Source organism: Spinacia oleracea, chromosome 1, assembly GCF_020520425.1.
Source record: "Spinacia oleracea cultivar Varoflay chromosome 1, BTI_SOV_V1, whole genome shotgun sequence".
NCBI classification, from domain to species: Eukaryota; Viridiplantae; Streptophyta; class Magnoliopsida; order Caryophyllales; family Amaranthaceae; genus Spinacia; species Spinacia oleracea.
Window position 1 is genome coordinate 131,300,577 of NC_079487.1, and position 12,267 is coordinate 131,312,843.

At 34.6% G+C, this 12,267-nt stretch overlaps 2 long non-coding RNA genes across 2 annotated transcripts; both read right to left on the reverse strand.

Annotated features, from left to right (window-relative positions):
- Positions 1 to 1,605: 1,605 nt before the first annotated feature.
- Positions 1,606 to 6,683, reverse strand: LOC130460990 (uncharacterized). The gene is made up of 4 exons (XR_008921274.1): positions 3,795 to 6,683; positions 3,446 to 3,703; positions 2,878 to 2,941; positions 1,606 to 1,908 (listed from the first exon to the last, which is right to left on the reverse strand). It is a non-coding gene; the product is annotated as an uncharacterized lncRNA (long non-coding RNA).
- A 2,553-nt stretch (positions 6,684 to 9,236) lies between these two features.
- LOC130466223 (uncharacterized) lies at positions 9,237 to 12,055 on the reverse strand. Its single transcript, XR_008926237.1, has 4 exons — positions 11,581 to 12,055; positions 11,232 to 11,489; positions 10,664 to 10,727; positions 9,237 to 9,694 (listed from the first exon to the last, which is right to left on the reverse strand). It is a non-coding gene; the product is annotated as an uncharacterized lncRNA (long non-coding RNA).
- Between the last annotated feature and the right edge of the window lie 212 nt (positions 12,056 to 12,267).

Consider the following 12,267-nt stretch of genomic DNA (forward strand, 5'->3'; position numbering starts at 1 on the left):
TTTGCTAAGGTGTTGTCGTAGTTAACCCTCCTTCAGATCTCAACTTAAATGACATTGCCAAAATAAATTCATGGATTTTTTATATTTTATTTGTATATTATATTGTTTCTCATGTGAAGAGGGTTCATATTATTCAAACTTAGTAACTTACCTAGCACGATTGGACTATACAGTATATGAGTAAAAATGAAATATTTTTGTTTTGGTGGAGCTTGACTAGAATTAAAAATTACCTTCCCAAATTCTACCTACATAAATATTAGGACGCAATACGAAGTAAATACTCTATTACTAGGAAATCCTCCTAATTATATAGTGGTAGTTGTTTTATTGTATTTCCCTTCTCAATTGTCTATTATGGAGTAGTAAAGTGTCTTGACCCAGCTTGCATTAAAAAAAAGTGTCTTATCTTTTCCTCCACTTTTTTAAGTCCTAGGGAATTTAACATGCAAAGTTGAATTAATTTCCATCATGATATGTATGTGTCGAGTCATTAGACTGTAAGCTGAAACTCCCCGGACGAGAACAAACCTATATTGAACAAAACTTTGGCCGAATCTATTCTAAGTTCACTTGTCAACCCCCTACTCTTGATGACTCCAATAAGTTAAGCTGAATTAACTTAACTTAACTTATGTGAACTAAATGAGTATTAATGAGCCGATACACTTGTGACCAACCTAGAGGGAAGGTCATTGCTACGAGAATGAGTTTTAACAAAAAATAAATAAATTACATTCAATTATAAAACAAGTTAGCTCGAGCGACTATGTTCACAAACAACTTGCTAAGTTCGCGAACAACTTAGTATTGTTCGTTTGTAAGCCCGTTAGTGTTCATGTATAAGCTTGTTTTAAACTCTTGCTTGAAATTTTAAAAATAAAAGAAGAATTGAATGCATCTTTACAATGTGTAGGTTATTTATACAGAGTATCATCATAGATTTTTTAAGTCACATAGACTTATACCGCACATCATATATTCCGTGACTAAGATGCAGAGTATAATAAAATTATATCACATACATATGACATTCAACCTCTTACACAAAAAGCGTAGTTTTGTTGAAAGAATTTTTTGTTTGCTTGTTATCTATACTAATATATTAAAAGGCGTTGTGAAAAAAGTCTATGTGCCACGTAGTACTCTTCTATTTGCGCCACATTATTCACTCATCAAATGGTATGTCATGTCATGGACAACAAAAAATCAATACAATGAGATTTGAACTCCAGACCTCAAATGTGGATGACAACACTCATTACCATCTTAACCAACCACCAATTGTGTTTTATATTTTCACATTAATTTATAAATAAATGGATAAACATAAAGAAACATGATGTCATAAAGTCTCATAAGCATCACTTATAAAAAATGTCTTGCATGGTTGTATATATCTAATTTGGTGTTTACTAATTTGTAGCAGATAGTTCAACTAGAAAATTAATTATACAATTTGTAAGATGATCTAATTGAAAAATTAGATGGTATGATAAATGACGTAATGCATGTGCGATGTGCCTATGTAGTTGACGAATTTAATGTATCCTTTATGGTATACATGTAACACCCCGACAATTCTCTCTTTTCTAAAATAATCTTTTAATATAAAACGTAGAGAATTATCAAGGCATTATCGCCCGTGTGAAAACGTACGGCTTATTCAGAATTTTGCAGCGGAAAACATAAAACTAACTTTTAGGTTCATAAATAATCGATTACATACTAAGTCCAAAACCAATTAACGGAAATAAAGAAATACGAATAGTACGACAACTTTCAAATATAAGTTAACAACCCAAATCACTTAATAAAACAAATATAACTACAAGCTCTCTAATCCCGATCCCAATGATGCATCATCTTCAAACCTGTAGATGGACAATGCTTATTGATCCTTAGAGACTGCTCACCAAAGATTGGGTCATCACAGGATCAATAAGGCATAGCCATGATCAACATGCACAAGCAAAAGCACGTAATCAGCAAAGCTGAGTACCACATACTAAATCAATAATAATCCTAACATGATTCTATTAAACGAACAATCATAACATGATGCTGAAGAAATATAAGTAAAGGCAAACGACACATATTAATTTGAATACCACACTTGACTAGGCTAAGCTAGACTGGACTAGACTTTGATAACAATAATATTATTTTAATTGAAATAGGCAATGGACCGAGTTTTCTAGCTAGGCGAGGTACGGGCGCGACTCCGTAACCTCAGTGACCTGCGATATCGAGGAACGTTTGACTGAAAATAGGACGCGGTGATCAATCCGGTCCGAATGAAAGGCCATGGGCTACCACCATGAACCCCAACTCCTGTTTGTCCGTCACTTTAGACGTGCACAGTCTAAAGCTATTGCTACTCAGTTTCACTTTACATGATTTACAAATTGACACCCTGTTATGACTCAACAATCACATAAAGCATGCAACTCACATTTATTTATAACTGTTTTTATCTTGGAATTGAGTAAGTGATCACAAAGGCATCAAACAAGACTCATTCCAATTAACTCCAATCTTTTCTTTAATACTGATCAACCCCTGAATATGGGTATAAGGTTTCAACTTACTAAATAAGGTCCTCCGCCCTCATAAAGTAGTGAAAAGCTAAAAAGGGAACAACAATTAACTAATCTGAATTATATACTAAATAATCTAGTGTTCCCAATCGAACATGTTTGTATCAATCTTCCATACTAACATGTTATAATCCTTAATATGTTCATCCAACAGTATCAAACATGCAATTTCAACCTGACTAAGTTCATCAACAACATTAACATAACCAAGTTCATCAACAATTCAACATGGTTTCAACAATTAGCACACATTCCAAGCACCCAGGTATGTACGTACCTTGTGTAAACAAACTGCAAGACCACTTTAATAATTCAAAAGTCGCCTACGGAGAATTCTCCACCTAACAACAACCAATATAGACTCATATCAATTCATATTGAATTTTCAGCAACATTAGGGAGCTTCAAACCCTTCCTAAACATAATTAGAACATTTCCCAATATCGAAACTTGAATATTTGATTTCCTAGCATCATATTTATTATGTTAATTATTGAAATTCGTTGAAAACTCTTCAAAGCATCATACTTTGAATTTCCAGCAATATAACTACTTTCAAACTACTCCAAAACATAATTAACATGTTTGAAATCATAATAACAATAACTTTAATAATTCCTAAACATCCTACCATGATTTAAATCATTAAAAACCTTAAAATTCATACTTTAAATAATTAAAAATCAATATTTCAATGCATTTATATAATCTGAAATTAATAATTTAATTATGCAAACATATAATTCTTGAAATTCATAATCAAATATAATTTAAATTCAAGAAACATAATTAAATCATTAAAACGTAATTCAATTCATTAATTAGTTTAGGGTTTAAGAATTAACCAAAAAGAGAGACAAAAGGGTGGTTGGCCGGTGGTCTGAGACGGCGGCAGCAGAACAGTCGGCGGCTGACAGGCAAGGCAAGATGGTGGCGCAGCGGTGGTGGCTGCGACTGACTCGTGTTTGCGGGATATGAAGAACGAAAAGGAGTTCCGTCGAGCAAGAGGGAGGACAAGGGAGGACGTCGGTTGGTGTGGGCAAGGAACGCGGCGGCGCAGCGATGCAGGCTGGGCGGCGACGTGGCGGTGGTGCTGTTGGTGGCTGTCGCACGTAAAAAAAGAAAAAGCAAGTAAGGAGAGCAAAACGCACGAGAGAGAGGAAGAAAGAAATACGAGGGGAGAGAAGAGGTTACCGGACGAAGGAGGAAGTCGGGCGTCGGAGGAGAACAACGGCGGCGTCTGCTGCTTGACCGGCGGCGGTGGTGGTTGCCTAAGAGGGAAGAAAAGAGAATTAACGTGAAAGAGAATGAGGGTTTCACGTGAGTGTGAAGTTGAGTGAGGAGAGAGAATTAGTTGTGGGTAAAATTTGGGTTTAGGGGGTTTATTTACTTTGTGGGCTATAATAATTGGGCTAAGATTAAGATTCTTTTCCAATTTGAGAGTATTTAAATTCAAACCCGATTAGAAATACTTTTCCAAAACCGAAGTGTTTCTATGTTTCAATTCGTTTTCGAATTATGATTCTAAAGTGTTTGATTTCAATAAATCATTAAAATATTTATAATTCATTTAAATAAAATAAATATACATTAAATATATATTTATTACTAAAATCGACCAATTTCATTTAAATATAAAAACTATACGTTAACATATGTTAATAAACTTTATAAATTTACGGGGGATTACAATCTACCCCTCTTAAAAGAAGTTTCGTCCCGAAACTTGACATGAAAATTCCACATTTTTCAAAAGTTCTGAACTCATTCTTACTGGAGAAGTACTGGTTTCTCATGTGCACTCTTTAGCCAACTTAAAGTTGCTTGTGTTACTCATGAACAGATTTTCTTATGCGGCGAATCTATTTATTTTGCATCAACATGTATAATTTGCTAAAATAAGCATTAAAATGCATAAAAACACCATAAAATTAGGTAAAAAGCGCGAATTTATATCGCATTCTACCCCCTAAAAGAAAACGAGTTACGCCCTCGTAACTCATCTCAGGGAATAATTCTGGATATTCCTAATTCAACGAATCCTTTTTCCCAATACAACATTTTCACGGAAGTCATTCCAGTAAGTGGGATTTCTACACTTCCATACTATGCCTCAAAAGGTTTCATTTTAATGTTCGCATGGTAGCTATTGTTGTAAGAAAATTCAATCAAATCTATGTGGTTCTCGACTACCATTAAAGTTAATACCACAGGCTCTCAACATATATTCCATAGTTTGGTTAGTCCTCTCAGGCTGACCATCAATTGCAGGGTGGAAAGCAGTACTCGTTTTCAATGTTGTCCCCAAGATTCAACTAGACTTTATTGCCAAAATTTCAGACTTTTGTGGTCGGAAAGGATCTCAAATGTTTCCCCATAAAGATAATGTCTCCAAATCATTCAAAGCGAACGCACTAGCAGCTAGCTTTAGGTCATGGGTAGGGTAATTAGTTTCATAAAGTTTCAATTGACGCGGCAACAGGTGCAGAGGTCAAACGCTCTTTTAAAATCTAGAAAACTTTTTACATTTCTTACTCCACTCGAATTTTGATTCCTCTTTCAACAAGTTGGTCAATGGTTTTTCTCTCTTCGAAAAGTCTTTCACAACCTCCTATAATGGTCATCTAAGCCTAGATAACTTCAGATATCAGACACGTTCTTTGGAGTAGGTCACTCACTCACAGCTTGAATCTTAGTAGGATCTACAGAAACGCTTTCTGCTCACTTTTCCTTTTCACCGAACCTCATCATGCCTTTCATGGATATATAACTCTTAGGATTAACTCTTAGCTCTTTCACCAATTCATATATTTCCTTTCATCTTTTCAAGACGCCAAATGGTTTCTAACGATCCTGGACCACTCAATTCTCCTCTTAAATTTATTCCCTTACGTAACATAGTTCTCAATCAATTTAGTCCTTCACTTTTCCGTCGGTGTCACTTATACACATATGACCTCAAGATTTGTATACTTCATTTAATAAAACTAGATTCTTTCTAAGCGTCTCCAAATAATCCTCAAGTGTTTGTCATGCTCTTTCTCATTCCTTGAATAAATCAGGGTATCATCAATAACACAATAACGAACTTAATTCGGAATTCGTAGAAAATCTCATTCATCAAGTCCATAATTAATGAAGGTGCATTGGTTAACCCAAAAGACGTTACTATAAACCTTTAATGACAATGGCGAATCCTAATGAGGTCTTAGGCCCTTATCAGCTATTCTCAATTGGTGGTACTTCAAACGCAAATCAGTCTTCGAGAACACACTCGCCCAATTCAATTGATCCAATATGTCATCTATCCTAGGCAAAGGATACTTGTTCTTGATGGTTACATTGCTTAGCTCCCTAAAATCGATACCCAATATCACACTCTCATATTTCTTCTTAATAAACAACACCAGAGCTACCCGTGGTGATGCATTAAGCCTAATATACCCCTTAACGAAACAACTCTTGCAATAGTGTCTTAATTCGCTCATTTCGGGAGGTGTCATTCTACATGGTGCTTTAGGTATAGGCGTCGTTCCAGGGACTAAGTCTATAGTGAACTCAAGGCTCTAACAGGTAACATACTTGTAATTTCACTCGGAAACACATCAATGAATCCACTCATAATGGCAACATCCTCGGTTTTCACTCCAACTTCTTTACTCACCTCTAACACACTACGGAAAAATAGTTCACACTCCATATTCATCAATTTCCTCACTTGCATTACCGAAATAACTAAATATTCTTGGTCTTCTCAAAACATCTATATGAGGTCAACCTTCCAATAGGGTTCCTTAAACTTACTTTCTGAATTTCACAATCTACCTTAGCCTTGTACAAACTTAGCCAGTCCATCCCCAGAATTACATCTAGGTCCCTAAAATTAAACTTTTGTCGAATCAGAAGGGAAAACGCAATCTTTTGTCTTCAAAGGCCAGTTCTTAAATAACCTTATACACCTTATGGTTACACCGGTGGGCATAATAACAGGTAAATGAAACATTCAAAATCTACTAATTTCAGACTTTTAATAACAAATGACAAAATGAAAGAATAAGTTGCTACCGAATCAAATAATGTTTAACTAGCACAAAATTAATAAAAAAAAAAAAGGTACCATGAACTACGTCTGCAGAACGTTCAGCTTCATTTCTAGTCATCATGAACGGTTTGCCCGGAGTCTTATTCTGGTTGTTATCATTTGTAGGCTTATTATAGTTCTCTTGATTGTTTTGTGCCCCTCCAGGCTTTGAATTTTGGCCTCCAGACTGGTTAAACCTCACTTGGTTCCCACCTCCATTACTATTTTGTTCCTTCCTGTGCTTAGTGAAGCACTCAAACTCTCTATGCCCCCTTTTTTGACAATAGTGGCAATTCACCAATTTTCCTTTACAGTCCTTCCCAGGGTGGTTATTGTTGCACTTCTTGCAGTGATACACTCTCTCGGATTTACTCTTATTGTTGTGCCCCTGACTGTTTCCTCCTCGAAAATTTCCATTTCCATTTTCATTCCTATTCTCATTCATATTCCTCTTGAAATTCCCTTGGTTTTCCCGGACATTAAACTCTTTTCTTTTCTCCCCAACAACATTTTTCTCGTCCCTTATGGACTGTAAACCGTAAATATGAGCGGTTCTCTCATACACATTATCTAAAGATGTAAAGGTTTCTCCACCTAATCCCAACTGGATCTCATCGGTCAACCCTTGCTCAAACCTCTGAGCCTTTATTTCTTCTGTGGCTACAACCTCAGGTGCAAACTCCGACAGCGCTATAAATTTGCTATAATATTCAGCCATGGTCATACTCCCCATCCCAAGGTTTATGAATTCCTGCGCTTTTCGTTTTGTTATGAAAGGAGGATAAAACTTTTCCCTCATCGCAACAACAAATGAGTCCCAATTAAATCCTTCAACAACACTTAGCCTAGTTCCATTCTCTTTCCACCATAGATCGGCCTCATCTTTTAGGTAAAGGACAGCTTGACCTACTTTCATATTTTCAGGACAGTTTACCACCCAAAATAGTTTTTCAAACTCCCTAATCCAGTTTTCTATGAAGGTCGGGTCTGCTTGCCCCTCGAAATATGGTGGCTTAAATTTCGCAAGCCTTTCAAACATGTCCCCTGCAGAATCGGGGCGCTCAGTTCTTTCCTGGGCTAGTTTTTCCGCCAAGAGGCGAAAAACAACAGCTAGGTCATTATTGTTGGTCATCCCAGAACGCGACCTGAAATTAATATACTCTAATTCAGGTTCGAAACTTTACTTATATTATCCTCTAGCAAAGTAATATCACACCAACATCCAAAATTCACGTAAAATAAACAAACATTTACGAATGTGCAACAATTATTTACGAAGGTAATCCCCTCGATCATTTATGAATGATATTCACATACAGGGCATTCAACTGAGAAATAAGAAACACAGTCCAATCATCACGAATAACAAGGAAGCATAAAAGAAGAAACATTCCCCTTGCGTCCCAAAATAAACTTTTGATCCTTTGGATAATCAATAATCTAACTTTTACTCCTCAAAAGAATGTTTATAACAACCCCTAAATATTAACAACACACTTGTCCTCAAAATAAAATAAAAGTTCTATGATATAAACATAAACTATGGTTGGCGAATTATGGAATTCTCACACTGGAAACGAATACTTTAACTTTTATTGCTAATTCTATAAAGGTTTAATACTTCCTTGAAAATAATAAAGAATAACTCAAACTCTTATTGCTTTAACTTTGAACTGTTGTAGCTTTGCCACTTATTCTCCAAAACATTTAAGAACAAACTAACTATTACAACTTCAAATGTTTAAGGCATCTTGTCTATCTGTTCTTTCCTTGGAAATTTGTGAAGTGAAATCTAGATCCTCAGTATTCGTCGATCTTCTCAAAGGATCCTATGTTGGTGTACTTGGAAAGAAGCGTTTTATTCATGAAACAAACAACTTAAGATCTTACTAACGATTTCCCAACCAAAGCATAATCAGAATTCAATAAAACAATAAGTTTGGTGGAATCAAACAATTTCTATGCACATTTACATGCAACACTTAAACATTTAACAAATGCACATAGCAATTAACTTCTTATGCTAGCAATTAACTACTAATGCACATATAATTCTATCCTATATGCCCTTTCCTATATTACCCATCTCTCATAATAAATCATAATAGGTCAAACATTGAAGAATTTAAAGAATAAAACAAGAACGATTGGTAAGAAAAAGTTTATTAAACGAATTAATAATAAACGAATAAATAAAATAAAGAAATTTTATTATTATTTTTATTTTCAAACGAATAATTAATAAGAATTTTTTTTTTTTTATTTTTTTTTTTTTTTTTTTTTTTTTTAAACGAATAAATATTAAACGAATAAATATACTTAAGGGATAAGATTTTTTTTTTTTTTTTTTTTTTTTTTTTTTTTTTTTTTTTTTTTTTTTTTTTTTTTTTTTTTCCGAATATATTTAATTTAATTTCGAAAATAACGAAAAACGTACTTAATTCCCATAAACGAAAAGTTTCGAATAAATAAGTTAATTCTGAACTTAAATAAGAAATATTATATACTTTCAAACAAGATAAAAGGAAATCGGCCCCCCAAAAAAGTACCAATTTTTGAACAATATAGTGCGTAGAAGCTCGATTTTTAAGAAATTTATTTTAAATAACTAGATAGTTAGGCGCCTAAAAAAAAATATTAAAGTAAAACCTTAGCTTCTAGATACCACTTTGTAACACCCCGACAATTCTCTCTTTTCTAAAATAATCTTTTAATATAAAACGTAGAGAATTATCAAGGCATTATCGCCCGTGTGAAAACGTACGGCTTATTCAGAATTTTGCAGCGGAAAACATAAAACTAACTTTTAGGTTCATAAATAATCGATTACATACTAAGTCCAAAACCAATTAACGGAAATAAAGAAATACGAATAGTACGACAACTTTCAAATATAAGTTAACAACCCAAATCACTTAATAAAACAAATATAACTACAAGCTCTCTAATCCCGATCCCAATGATGCATCATCTTCAAACCTGTAGATGGACAATGCTTATTGATCCTTAGAGACTGCTCACCAAAGATTGGGTCATCACAGGATCAATAAGGCATAGCCATGATCAACATGCACAAGCAAAAGCACGTAATCAGCAAAGCTGAGTACCACATACTAAATCAATAATAATCCTAACATGATTCTATTAAACGAACAATCATAACATGATGCTGAAGAAATATAAGTAAAGGCAAACGACACATATTAATTTGAATACCACACTTGACTAGGCTAAGCTAGACTGGACTAGACTTTGATAACAATAATATTATTTTAATTGAAATAGGCAATGGACCGAGTTTTCTAGCTAGGCGAGGTACGGGCGCGACTCCGTAACCTCAGTGACCTGCGATATCGAGGAACGTTTGACTGAAAATAGGACGCGGTGATCAATCCGGTCCGAATGAAAGGCCATGGGCTACCACCATGAACCCCAACTCCTGTTTGTCCGTCACTTTAGACGTGCACAGTCTAAAGCTATTGCTACTCAGTTTCACTTTACATGATTTACAAATTGACACCCTGTTATGACTCAACAATCACATAAAGCATGCAACTCACATTTATTTATAACTGTTTTTATCTTGGAATTGAGTAAGTGATCACAAAGGCATCAAACAAGACTCATTCCAATTAACTCCAATCTTTTCTTTAATACTGATCAACCCCTGAATATGGGTATAAGGTTTCAACTTACTAAATAAGGTCCTCCGCCCTCATAAAGTAGTGAAAAGCTAAAAAGGGAACAACAATTAACTAATCTGAATTATATACTAAATAATCTAGTGTTCCCAATCGAACATGTTTGTATCAATCTTCCATACTAACATGTTATAATCCTTAATATGTTCATCCAACAGTATCAAACATGCAATTTCAACCTGACTAAGTTCATCAACAACATTAACATAACCAAGTTCATCAACAATTCAACATGGTTTCAACAATTAGCACACATTCCAAGCACCCAGGTATGTACGTACCTTGTGTAAACAAACTGCAAGACCACTTTAATAATTCAAAAGTCGCCTACGGAGAATTCTCCACCTAACAACAACCAATATAGACTCATATCAATTCATATTGAATTTTCAGCAACATTAGGGAGCTTCAAACCCTTCCTAAACATAATTAGAACATTTCCCAATATCGAAACTTGAATATTTGATTTCCTAGCATCATATTTATTATGTTAATTATTGAAATTCGTTGAAAACTCTTCAAAGCATCATACTTTGAATTTCCAGCAATATAACTACTTTCAAACTACTCCAAAACATAATTAACATGTTTGAAATCATAATAACAATAACTTTAATAATTCCTAAACATCCTACCATGATTTAAATCATTAAAAACCTTAAAATTCATACTTTAAATAATTAAAAATCAATATTTCAATGCATTTATATAATCTGAAATTAATAATTTAATTATGCAAACATATAATTCTTGAAATTCATAATCAAATATAATTTAAATTCAAGAAACATAATTAAATCATTAAAACGTAATTCAATTCATTAATTAGTTTAGGGTTTAAGAATTAACCAAAAAGAGAGACAAAAGGGTGGTTGGCCGGTGGTCTGAGACGGCGGCAGCAGAACAGTCGGCGGCTGACAGGCAAGGCAAGATGGTGGCGCAGCGGTGGTGGCTGCGACTGACTCGTGTTTGCGGGATATGAAGAACGAAAAGGAGTTCCGTCGAGCAAGAGGGAGGACAAGGGAGGACGTCGGTTGGTGTGGGCAAGGAACGCGGCGGCGCAGCGATGCAGGCTGGGCGGCGACGTGGCGGTGGTGCTGTTGGTGGCTGTCGCACGTAAAAAAAGAAAAAGCAAGTAAGGAGAGCAAAACGCACGAGAGAGAGGAAGAAAGAAATACGAGGGGAGAGAAGAGGTTACCGGACGAAGGAGGAAGTCGGGCGTCGGAGGAGAACAACGGCGGCGTCTGCTGCTTGACCGGCGGCGGTGGTGGTTGCCTAAGAGGGAAGAAAAGAGAATTAACGTGAAAGAGAATGAGGGTTTCACGTGAGTGTGAAGTTGAGTGAGGAGAGAGAATTAGTTGTGGGTAAAATTTGGGTTTAGGGGGTTTATTTACTTTGTGGGCTATAATAATTGGGCTAAGATTAAGATTCTTTTCCAATTTGAGAGTATTTAAATTCAAACCCGATTAGAAATACTTTTCCAAAACCGAAGTGTTTCTATGTTTCAATTCGTTTTCGAATTATGATTCTAAAGTGTTTGATTTCAATAAATCATTAAAATATTTATAATTCATTTAAATAAAATAAATATACATTAAATATATATTTATTACTAAAATCGACCAATTTCATTTAAATATAAAAACTATACGTTAACATATGTTAATAAACTTTATAAATTTACGGGGGATTACAATACATGTCTTTTGCAAATATTGAGCTCTAATCTAAAATTTTAACTATTCAATGTATCAATCGAGGCATCGCCCGAGCCACACACTAGTTTATTTGTAAATGGCGTATGACATTTTATCAAAAAATTAGTTTGGTTATAAAAAAAAGTATGTTTAACATTTAAATGCACTTTTTGTTCTTAGAATATCTA